Below are 200 nucleotides of genomic sequence, written 5' to 3' on the forward strand. Positions count from 1 at the left end.
CGGTTTGCCGTGAATTCGCCAACGTCGGCCCAACATCGGGTGAGAGTCGGCAAACCTTACCTGAGTTTCCATATTTTCTAATTCGACATTTTGAATATTTCGCCTTTTTCATTTTTCCTTTCTTTTTCTTTTTTGGTTAATCCCAGCATTTAAATTCTCGATGTAGGGGAGCTCACCATGACAGGATAACTTTTAGTTTA

At 40.0% G+C, this 200-nt stretch overlaps 1 protein-coding gene across 1 annotated transcript in view; it reads right to left on the reverse strand.

Annotated features, from left to right (window-relative positions):
- Positions 1–200, reverse strand: part of LOC108766619 (uncharacterized) — a 22,804-nt gene that overhangs the window by 12,366 nt on the left and 10,238 nt on the right.

This window comes from Trachymyrmex cornetzi, unplaced genomic scaffold (genome assembly GCF_001594075.2).
Source record: "Trachymyrmex cornetzi isolate Tcor2-1 unplaced genomic scaffold, Tcor1.1 scaffold1189, whole genome shotgun sequence".
Lineage (NCBI taxonomy): Eukaryota > Metazoa > Arthropoda > Insecta > Hymenoptera > Formicidae > Trachymyrmex > Trachymyrmex cornetzi.